The sequence below is a fragment of the Dreissena polymorpha genome, chromosome 5 (genome assembly GCF_020536995.1).
Source record: "Dreissena polymorpha isolate Duluth1 chromosome 5, UMN_Dpol_1.0, whole genome shotgun sequence".
In the NCBI taxonomy this organism is placed as follows: Eukaryota; Metazoa; Mollusca; class Bivalvia; order Myida; family Dreissenidae; genus Dreissena; species Dreissena polymorpha.
The window spans coordinates 67,587,079-67,598,667 of NC_068359.1; the positions used below are offsets into that span (position 1 = coordinate 67,587,079).

Here is an 11,589-nt window from a genome sequence, read left to right on the forward strand (position 1 = left end):
CGGGGAATTGCATGACGGCAAGGGTTTGAGTGACCACAAACCTGATTATGACAGTATTAACACCTTAAGCATCATAAATGCTTATTTTGCTTTTTTTGTGTACATGATAATAATTTCGCATATTACCTGTTTTGACCCATCAACACCCTTATCCAGTGGCCCTCGCTTAGTCGCGACATTCCTCTACCTGAAAAAGTCAAAATTCCCAAAAAAAATAGATAAAAATGGAAAAAACATGCTTTTAGTATTTTTTTGTATTTCTATGAATAAATATGATCATAAACCTTGTTATGTTCATGATTGTACTAAAAATGAAGCTGACCTCAATAAGTGTCTGCTCCACTGTCCAAACTGTAAAATGTCCGCCATTCCATGTCGGTGAAATGGGGCTCTGTTTGAATGTTCATGCTTTATGCACAAGCTATTGTTGCGTTACTGGATCACGGAGTCCCTGGCGTTGAATTCTGACTTCATGTAGCACACTAACGCTACACGGTCAACCAATATGCCTTTGAATTCAAGTCGAAAGCAATTTAGCCCTTATTTGGGTATATCAGGGTGGGGGGTCAACTTGAAAAACAACTATTCCAGGTCAAATTATCTGAATTCATGCATTTAAGGCACTTATTTTCTTCTCTTTTGTTAAGAAATGACCAAAATCAGCTTTCCAGTCATATTTTGCACTTGCAGATGATATTTCATTTTTACCTAAAGCTAGTTTAGGTTACAATATACCAAAAGATTTCCTACACAAATTCAATGTAAAAGCAATAACTTCAACAAAAAATAAAGTCAAACTTTTGCGCATAGAGACCCCCATAACCATACCTTTTCTTAAAGAGCATTCCAAGCCGCAATGATTTAGACAATAAAAAAGGGGGGTCATGCGTTTTGCAAGAAAGAACTCGATGCGAATCAGCGGTCACTGTTTTACAGCCATCAATTTACCGGGTTCGTACCAGTGGATGAGGGTTTCCCGCCATCTGTCAAAGTCTCATGTAGTCTTTAACCTTCAAGCAATGAGTGAATTTCTGATAAACATCAATGTTTTCCCTACCACATGCACAAAGAAAAATTCTAAAATAAAGTCATTGCAAGTGCCCACACAGAAAATTGTGTCTTCTTATAAATGATGTTCAGGTTTTTAAAGAGTATAGCATTGCACTCCCAAAAGATTTAGTATATTGTAACCTAAAGGAAAAATATGTTCTGAATAAAATGTGTTTTTCTTGCATATTATTATCTTCCTATTTATATTGCACCAATATATTAAGTTTGGCTGGATTATCTGTCCATTTGGCCATTTTAGATCACATTTTCACATGCGGGTGTTTTTGGTCCGAAGAAGGCGATTTAAGGCCTGTTAAGCTTAAACGTCCCTTTAAGATTTAAAGCTGTTGTGTTCAATATCTGCAACAAAATACCAAAACAAACCATATGGACAGGCACGTGGGGCTTATGCGGGGTGGGGAAAGAATGAACTTGTTAGATATTTTCACTCCAAGCAATTTTGATAATGTCTTTTTGTGTGTGTTTTTTTTAAATACCCCCAAAATGTCAATTTCAAAGCAAAAAAATCCAATTTCATCCAAGACAAACAACCAATAAGCAAAAATGAGAGACCAAGATACTTTGAAGTGTAGAAATCAATGAGCTTCCTATAACTTGTTGTTTCACACTAATAAAAGTGTGAAATCTTGAAAGCGCCTTGTTGCTCGGAGCCCATTTATTTACCATTCGCCAATGATATATTCTAGTATAAAATGCCATGGGTGCCTTTAAACTGCAGCAGATGGTCACTATGCACTGACAGCTGTCATTTAGAGGTTCAAGAGAATACAAAATTTCATATTTCGGGCACAAAATAAGTACTTTTGACTATTTTTATGGTGGCAATCTGGTCAAAATGGGCGTTTATAACTGAGGCGAAAGACAAAAATGCTCATTTTGGGGGTTTAGACTGAAAGGAAAGGTTAAAATGAACAAGATACATATATGTTGGAGAGCATTATAAGCTTAGAAATGAAGTTCTATGAAGTAACAGGGGCAGAAAGGCAGCTCAGATCAATGCAGGCTTCCTGAAAGAGGTTCCTAGTACATCTTCTGGGGACACAGCTTCCCGCAGAATTCTCAACACAACAAATATCATTGATCCATGTCACCTTTGTATGCAAAGACAAGCAAATAAAGCCAATACTTCCCTTAAATCACTGAATGAGAGAAGCATGTACCAAATAAAAAACTAAACTGGTTGCTGAAAGTGACACATTTTTTCAAAAAAGATCCCTCTAAGGTAAAAGATGAAGGGGACACTTGCTACAACAATCCTATGTTTAAGTCGGACGCCACATCCTTTCAAGCCGGGACCATGACTGTAAGCATATTGTGAGAAAACAATACCAAACACAAGCTAATTGTAGGGTTACAAGTAGCATATCAACTCAGATGCACTGCATACATGCTTAGGAACAAGGATAAACCTGTTAAGTGCCAACTTCTGCCGCCAACAAAGCACAAGCTTTACGTGTCAGGACGCGGAACTATCCATACAAACTGCACGGGGAATTGCATGACGGCAAGGGTTTGAGTGACCACAAACCTGATTATGACAGTATTTAACACCTTAAGCATCATAAATATGCTTATTTGCTTGTGTACATGATAATAATTTCGCATTATTACCTGTTTTGCCATCAACAACCCTTATCCAGTGGCCCTCGGCTTAGTCGCAGACATTCCTCTACCTGAAAAAGTCAAAATTCCCAATAAAAAATAGATAAAAAATGGCAAAAAACATGCTTTTAAGTATTTTTAGTGTATTTCTATGAATAATATGAAGTAATAAACCTTGTTATGTTCATGATTGTACTAAAAATGAAGGCTGACTCAATAAAGTGTCTGCTCCACTGTCCAAACTGTAAAAATGTCCGCCATTCCATGTCGGTGAAATGGGGCTCTGTTTGAATGTTCATGCTTTATGCACAAGCTATTGTTGCGTTACTGGATCACGGAGTCCCTGGCGTTGAATTCTGACTTCATGTAGCACACTAACGCTACACGGTCAACCAATATGCCTTTGAATTCAAGTCGGAAAGCAATTTAGCCCTTATTTGGGTATATCAGGGTGGGGGGGTCAACTTGAAAAACAACTATTCCAGGTCAAATTATCTGAATTCATGCATTTAAGGCACTTATTTTCTTCTCTTTTGTTAAGAAATGACCAAAAATCAGCTTTCCCAGTCATATTTTGCACTTGCAGATGATATTTCATTTTTACCTAAAGCTAGTTTAGGTTACAATATACCAAAAGATTTCCTACACAAATTCAATGTAAAAGCAATAACTTCAACAAAAAATAAAGTCAAACTTTTGCGCATAGAGACCCCCATAACCATACCTTTTCTTAAAGAGCATTCCAAGCCGCAATGATTTAGACAATAAAAAAGGGGGGTCATGCGTTTTGCAAGAAAGAACTCGATGCGAATCAGCGGTCACTGTTTTACAGCCATCAATTTACCGGGTTCGTACCAGTGGATGAGGGTTTCCCGCCATCTGTCAAAGTCTCATGTAGTCTTTAACCTTCAAGCAAATGAGTGAATTTCTGATAAACATCAATGTTTTCCCTACCACATGCACAAAGAAACATTCTAAAATAAAGTCATGGCAAGTGCCCACACAGAAAATTGTGTCTTCTTATAAATGATGTTCAGGTTTTTAAAGAGTATAGCATTGCACTCCCAAAAGATTTAGTATATTGTAACCTAAAGGAAAAATATGTTCTGAATAAAATGTGTTTTTCTTGCATATTATTATCTTCCTATTTATATTGCACCAATATATTAAGTTTGGCTGGATTATCTGTCCATTTGGCCATTTTAGATCACATTTTCACATGCGGGTGTTTTTGGTCCGAAGAAGGCGATTTAAGGCCTGTTAAAGCTTAAACGTCCCTTTAAGATTTAAAGCTGTTGTGTTCAATATCTGCAACAAAATACCAAAACAAACCATATGGACAGGCACGTGGGGCTTATGCGGGGTGGGGAAAGAATGAACTTGTTAGATATTTTCACTCCAAGCAATTTTGATAATGTCTTTTTTGTGTGTGTTTTTTTTAAATACCCCCAAAAATGTCAATTTCAAAGCAAAAAAATCCAATTTCATCCAAGACAAACAACCAATAAGCAAAAATGAGAGACCAAAGATACTTTGAAGTGTAGAAATCAATGAGCTTCCTATAACTTGTTGTTTCACACTAATAAAAGTGTGAAATCTTGAAAGCGCCTTGTTGCTCGGAGCCCATTTATTTACCATTCGCCAATGATATATTCTAGTATAAAATGCCATGGGTGCCTTTAAACTGCAGCAGATGGTCACTATGCACTGACAGCTGTCATTTAGAGGTTCAAGAGAATACAAAATTTCATATTTCGGGCACAAAATAAGTACTTTTGACTATTTTTATGGTGGCAATCTGGTCAAAATGGGCGTTTATAACTGAGCGAAAGACAAAAATGCTCATTTTGGGGGTTTAGACTGAAAGGAAAGGTTAAAATGAACAAGATACATATATGTTGGAGAGCATTATAAGCTTAGAAATGAAGTTCTATGAAGTAACAGGGGCAGAAAGGCAGCTCAGATCAATGCAGGCTTCCTGAAAGAGGTTCCTAGTACATCTTCTGGGGACACAGCTTCCCGCAGAATTCTCAACACAACAAATATCATTGATCCATGTCACCTTTGTATGCAAAGACAAGCAAATAAAGCCAATACTTCCCTTAAATCACTGAATGAGAGAAGCATGTACCAAATAAAAAACTAAACTGGTTGCTGAAAGTGACACATTTTTTCAAAAAAGATCCCTCTAAGGTAAAAGATGAAGGGGACACTTGCTACAACAATCCTATGTTTAAGTCGGACGCCACATCCTTTCAAGCCGGGACCATGACTGTAAGCATATTGTGAGAAAACAATACCAAACACAAGCTAATTGTAGGGTTACAAGTAGCATATCAACTCAGATGCACTGCATACATGCTTAGGAACAAGGATAAACCTGTTAAGTGCCAACTTCTGCCGCCAACAAAGCACAAGCTTTACGTGTCAGGACGCGGAACTATCCATACAAACTGCACGGGGAATTGCATGACGGCAAGGGTTTGAGTGACCACAAACCTGATTATGACAGTATTTAACACCTTAAGCATCATAAATATGCTTATTTGCTTGTGTACATGATAATAATTTCGCATTATTACCTGTTTTGCCATCAACAACCCTTATCCAGTGGCCCTCGGCTTAGTCGCAGACATTCCTCTACCTGAAAAAGTCAAAATTCCCAATAAAAAATAGATAAAAAATGGCAAAAAACATGCTTTTAAGTATTTTTAGTGTATTTCTATGAATAATATGAAGTAATAAACCTTGTTATGTTCATGATTGTACTAAAATGAAGGCTGACTCAATAAAGTGTCTGCTCCACTGTCCAAACTGTAAAAATGTCCGCCATTCCATGTCGGTGAAATGGGGCTCTGTTTGAATGTTCATGCTTTATGCACAAGCTATTGTTGCGTTACTGGATCACGGAGTCCCTGGCGTTGAATTCTGACTTCATGTAGCACACTAACGCTACACGGTCAACCAATATGCCTTTGAATTCAAGTCGGAAAGCAATTTAGCCCTTATTTGGGTATATCAGGGTGGGGGGTCAACTTGAAAAACAACTATTCCAGGTCAAATTATCTGAATTCATGCATTTAAGGCACTTATTTTCTTCTCTTTTGTTAAGAAATGACCAAAAATCAGCTTTCCCAGTCATATTTTGCACTTGCAGATGATATTTCATTTTTACCTAAAGCTAGTTTAGGTTACAATATACCAAAAGATTTCCTACACAAATTCAATGTAAAAGCAATAACTTCAACAAAAAATAAAGTCAAACTTTTGCGCATAGAGACCCCCATAACCATACCTTTTCTTAAAGAGCATTCCAAGCCGCAATGATTTAGACAATAAAAAAGGGGGGTCATGCGTTTGCAAGAAAGAACTCGATGCGAATCAGCGGTCACTGTTTTACAGCCATCAATTTACCGGGTTCGTACCAGTGGATGAGGGTTTCCCGCCATCTGTCAAAGTCTCATGTAGTCTTTAACCTTCAAGCAAATGAGTGAATTTCTGATAAACATCAATGTTTTCCCTACCACATGCACAAAGAAACATTCTAAAATAAAGTCATGGCAAGTGCCCACACAGAAAATTGTGTCTTCTTATAAATGATGTTCAGGTTTTTAAAGAGTATAGCATTGCACTCCCAAAAGATTTAGTATATTGTAACCTAAAGGAAAAATATGTTCTGAATAAAATGTGTTTTTCTTGCATATTATTATCTTCCTATTTATATTGCACCAATATATTAAGTTTGGCTGGATTATCTGTCCATTTGGCCATTTTAGATCACATTTTCACATGCGGGTGTTTTTGGTCCGAAGAAGGCGATTTAAGGCCTGTTAAAGCTTAAACGTCCCTTTAAGATTTAAAGCTGTTGTGTTCAATATCTGCAACAAAATACCAAAACAAACCATATGGACAGGCACGTGGGGCTTATGCGGGGTGGGGAAAGAATGAACTTGTTAGATATTTTCACTCCAAGCAATTTTGATAATGTCTTTTTTGTGTGTGTTTTTTTTAAATACCCCCAAAAATGTCAATTTCAAAGCAAAAAAATCCAATTTCATCCAAGACAAACAACCAATAAGCAAAAATGAGAGACCAAAGATACTTTGAAGTGTAGAAATCAATGAGCTTCCTATAACTTGTTGTTTCACACTAATAAAAGTGTGAAATCTTGAAAGCGCCTTGTTGCTCGGAGCCCATTTATTTACCATTCGCCAATGATATATTCTAGTATAAAATGCCATGGGTGCCTTTAAACTGCAGCAGATGGTCACTATGCACTGACAGCTGTCATTTAGAGGTTCAAGAGAATACAAAATTTCATATTTCGGGCACAAAATAAGTACTTTTGACTATTTTTATGGTGGCAATCTGGTCAAAATGGGCGTTTATAACTGAGCGAAAGACAAAAATGCTCATTTTGGGGGTTTAGACTGAAAGGAAAGGTTAAAATGAACAAGATACATATATGTTGGAGAGCATTATAAGCTTAGAAATGAAGTTCTATGAAGTAACAGGGGCAGAAAGGCAGCTCAGATCAATGCAGGCTTCCTGAAAGAGGTTCCTAGTACATCTTCTGGGGACACAGCTTCCCGCAGAATTCTCAACACAACAAATATCATTGATCCATGTCACCTTTGTATGCAAAGACAAGCAAATAAAGCCAATACTTCCCTTAAATCACTGAATGAGAGAAGCATGTACCAAATAAAAAACTAAACTGGTTGCTGAAAGTGACACATTTTTTCAAAAAAGATCCCTCTAAGGTAAAAGATGAAGGGGACACTTGCTACAACAATCCTATGTTTAAGTCGGACGCCACATCCTTTCAAGCCGGGACCATGACTGTAAGCATATTGTGAGAAAACAATACCAAACACAAGCTAATTGTAGGGTTACAAGTAGCATATCAACTCAGATGCACTGCATACATGCTTAGGAACAAGGATAAACCTGTTAAGTGCCAACTTCTGCCGCCAACAAAGCACAAGCTTTACGTGTCAGGACGCGGAACTATCCATACAAACTGCACGGGGAATTGCATGACGGCAAGGGTTTGAGTGACCACAAACCTGATTATGACAGTATTTAACACCTTAAGCATCATAAATATGCTTATTTGCTTGTGTACATGATAATAATTTCGCATTATTACCTGTTTTGCCATCAACAACCCTTATCCAGTGGCCCTCGGCTTAGTCGCAGACATTCCTCTACCTGAAAAAGTCAAAATTCCCAATAAAAAATAGATAAAAAATGGCAAAAAACATGCTTTTAAGTATTTTTAGTGTATTTCTATGAATAATATGAAGTAATAAACCTTGTTATGTTCATGATTGTACTAAAAATGAAGGCTGACTCAATAAAGTGTCTGCTCCACTGTCCAAACTGTAAAAATGTCCGCCATTCCATGTCGGTGAAATGGGGCTCTGTTTGAATGTTCATGCTTTATGCACAAGCTATTGTTGCGTTACTGGATCACGGAGTCCCTGGCGTTGAATTCTGACTTCATGTAGCACACTAACGCTACACGGTCAACCAATATGCCTTTGAATTCAAGTCGGAAAGCAATTTAGCCCTTATTTGGGTATATCAGGGTGGGGGGTCAACTTGAAAAACAACTATTCCAGGTCAAATTATCTGAATTCATGCATTTAAGGCACTTATTTTCTTCTCTTTTGTTAAGAAATGACCAAAAATCAGCTTTCCCAGTCATATTTTGCACTTGCAGATGATATTTCATTTTTACCTAAAGCTAGTTTAGGTTACAATATACCAAAAGATTTCCTACACAAATTCAATGTAAAAGCAATAACTTCAACAAAAAATAAAGTCAAACTTTTGCGCATAGAGACCCCCATAACCATACCTTTTCTTAAAGAGCATTCCAAGCCGCAATGATTTAGACAATAAAAAAGGGGGGTCATGCGTTTTGCAAGAAAGAACTCGATGCGAATCAGCGGTCACTGTTTTACAGCCATCAATTTACCGGGTTCGTACCAGTGGATGAGGGTTTCCCGCCATCTGTCAAAGTCTCATGTAGTCTTTAACCTTCAAGCAAATGAGTGAATTTCTGATAAACATCAATGTTTTCCCTACCACATGCACAAAGAAACATTCTAAAATAAAGTCATGGCAAGTGCCCACACAGAAAATTGTGTCTTCTTATAAATGATGTTCAGGTTTTTAAAGAGTATAGCATTGCACTCCCAAAAGATTTAGTATATTGTAACCTAAAGGAAAAATATGTTCTGAATAAAATGTGTTTTTCTTGCATATTATTATCTTCCTATTTATATTGCACCAATATATTAAGTTTGGCTGGATTATCTGTCCATTTGGCCATTTTAGATCACATTTTCACATGCGGGTGTTTTTGGTCCGAAGAAGGCGATTTAAGGCCTGTTAAAGCTTAAACGTCCCTTTAAGATTTAAAGCTGTTGTGTTCAATATCTGCAACAAAATACCAAAACAAACCATATGGACAGGCACGTGGGGCTTATGCGGGGTGGGGAAAGAATGAACTTGTTAGATATTTTCACTCCAAGCAATTTTGATAATGTCTTTTTTGTGTGTGTTTTTTTTAAATACCCCCAAAAATGTCAATTTCAAAGCAAAAAAATCCAATTTCATCCAAGACAAACAACCAATAAGCAAAAATGAGAGACCAAAGATACTTTGAAGTGTAGAAATCAATGAGCTTCCTATAACTTGTTGTTTCACACTAATAAAAGTGTGAAATCTTGAAAGCGCCTTGTTGCTCGGAGCCCATTTATTTACCATTCGCCAATGATATATTCTAGTATAAAATGCCATGGGTGCCTTTAAACTGCAGCAGATGGTCACTATGCACTGACAGCTGTCATTTAGAGGTTCAAGAGAATACAAAATTTCATATTTCGGGCACAAAATAAGTACTTTTGACTATTTTTATGGTGGCAATCTGGTCAAAATGGGCGTTTATAACTGAGCGAAAGACAAAAATGCTCATTTTGGGGGTTTAGACTGAAAGGAAAGGTTAAAATGAACAAGATACATATATGTTGGAGAGCATTATAAGCTTAGAAATGAAGTTCTATGAAGTAACAGGGGCAGAAAGGCAGCTCAGATCAATGCAGGCTTCCTGAAAGAGGTTCCTAGTACATCTTCTGGGGACACAGCTTCCCGCAGAATTCTCAACACAACAAATATCATTGATCCATGTCACCTTTGTATGCAAAGACAAGCAAATAAAGCCAATACTTCCCTTAAATCACTGAATGAGAGAAGCATGTACCAAATAAAAAACTAAACTGGTTGCTGAAAGTGACACATTTTTTCAAAAAAGATCCCTCTAAGGTAAAAGATGAAGGGGACACTTGCTACAACAATCCTATGTTTAAGTCGGACGCCACATCCTTTCAAGCCGGGACCATGACTGTAAGCATATTGTGAGAAAACAATACCAAACACAAGCTAATTGTAGGGTTACAAGTAGCATATCAACTCAGATGCACTGCATACATGCTTAGGAACAAGGATAAACCTGTTAAGTGCCAACTTCTGCCGCCAACAAAGCACAAGCTTTACGTGTCAGGACGCGGAACTATCCATACAAACTGCACGGGGAATTGCATGACGGCAAGGGTTTGAGTGACCACAAACCTGATTATGACAGTATTTAACACCTTAAGCATCATAAATATGCTTATTTGCTTGTGTACATGATAATAATTTCGCATTATTACCTGTTTTGCCATCAACAACCCTTATCCAGTGGCCCTCGGCTTAGTCGCAGACATTCCTCTACCTGAAAAAGTCAAAATTCCCAATAAAAAATAGATAAAAAATGGCAAAAAACATGCTTTTAAGTATTTTTAGTGTATTTCTATGAATAATATGAAGTAATAAACCTTGTTATGTTCATGATTGTACTAAAAATGAAGGCTGACTCAATAAAGTGTCTGCTCCACTGTCCAAACTGTAAAAATGTCCGCCATTCCATGTCGGTGAAATGGGGCTCTGTTTGAATGTTCATGCTTTATGCACAAGCTATTGTTGCGTTACTGGATCACGGAGTCCCTGGCGTTGAATTCTGACTTCATGTAGCACACTAACGCTACACGGTCAACCAATATGCCTTTGAATTCAAGTCGGAAAGCAATTTAGCCCTTATTTGGGTATATCAGGGTGGGGGGTCAACTTGAAAAACAACTATTCCAGGTCAAATTATCTGAATTCATGCATTTAAGGCACTTATTTTCTTCTCTTTTGTTAAGAAATGACCAAAAATCAGCTTTCCCAGTCATATTTTGCACTTGCAGATGATATTTCATTTTTACCTAAAGCTAGTTTAGGTTACAATATACCAAAAGATTTCCTACACAAATTCAATGTAAAAGCAATAACTTCAACAAAAAATAAAGTCAAACTTTTGCGCATAGAGACCCCCATAACCATACCTTTTCTTAAAGAGCATTCCAAGCCGCAATGATTTAGACAATAAAAAAGGGGGGTCATGCGTTTTGCAAGAAAGAACTCGATGCGAATCAGCGGTCACTGTTTTACAGCCATCAATTTACCGGGTTCGTACCAGTGGATGAGGGTTTCCCGCCATCTGTCAAAGTCTCATGTAGTCTTTAACCTTCAAGCAAATGAGTGAATTTCTGATAAACATCAATGTTTTCCCTACCACATGCACAAAGAAACATTCTAAAATAAAGTCATGGCAAGTGCCCACACAGAAAATTGTGTCTTCTTATAAATGATGTTCAGGTTTTTAAAGAGTATAGCATTGCACTCCCAAAAGATTTAGTATATTGTAACCTTGTGAACTACTAGTTTATATCTGCCAACATATAGTGTATGTCAACCATTGTATTTTCCTTGATTTGTATTCTTTCGGTGTTTATGTTACAAAATCGGCTCTTCAAGCCAATA

General features: G+C 37.2%; 2 long non-coding RNA genes across 8 annotated transcripts; one reads left to right on the forward strand and one right to left on the reverse strand.

Moving 5' to 3' along the window:
• Positions 1-173: 173 nt before the first annotated feature.
• LOC127880643 (uncharacterized) lies at positions 174-11,458 on the reverse strand. 7 transcript variants are annotated; one of them, XR_008049683.1, is made up of 7 exons: positions 11,243-11,458; positions 10,398-10,459; positions 7,826-7,887; positions 5,256-5,317; positions 3,529-3,579; positions 2,683-2,744; positions 674-1,010 (listed from the first exon to the last, which is right to left on the reverse strand). It is a non-coding gene; the product is annotated as an uncharacterized LOC127880643 (long non-coding RNA). The 7 variants fall into 7 exon arrangements; XR_008049680.1 differs by having other exon boundaries at positions 3,518-3,579; XR_008049679.1 differs by lacking the exon at positions 3,529-3,579 and adding an exon at positions 8,671-8,721.
• LOC127880647 (uncharacterized) lies at positions 527-3,804 on the forward strand. Its single transcript, XR_008049687.1, has 2 exons — positions 527-591; positions 3,159-3,804. It is a non-coding gene; the product is annotated as an uncharacterized LOC127880647 (long non-coding RNA).
• Positions 11,459-11,589: the final 131 nt, after the last annotated feature.